Source organism: Penaeus monodon, chromosome 21 (assembly GCF_015228065.2).
Source record: "Penaeus monodon isolate SGIC_2016 chromosome 21, NSTDA_Pmon_1, whole genome shotgun sequence".
NCBI lineage: Eukaryota > Metazoa > Arthropoda > Malacostraca > Decapoda > Penaeidae > Penaeus > Penaeus monodon.
In genome coordinates, this window is record NC_051406.1 from 14,812,000 (window position 1) to 14,812,363 (window position 364).

Here is a 364-nt window from a genome sequence, read left to right on the forward strand (position 1 = left end):
TCCTTTCTCCTTTTCTCCTTCTTCCTTTGTATTTCTCTTTTTCCATACTTCCCATTTCCTCTTCTTTTTTCCTCTCTTTTCTTTCGCTTATCACTCCGGCAATTTCTACCCCTCTTTCTACCACTTTTCTCTCCGGTATTTCTATTCCCTATCCCTTTTCTATCTATCCTTCCCCCATCTTTTTGTTATTCCCTCCTTCCCTCACTATCCTCTTTTCCCTTTCTTGACATCCTTCTCCTTCTCTCCCCTTTCTATCATCCCATTATACTCCCTTCCTTTTCCTCTTTTTCTTTTCCCATTCTTTTCATTCTCACTCTATAATCACCGCTCCCTTTTCCCACCCTTTACATCATCCTTTCTTTTA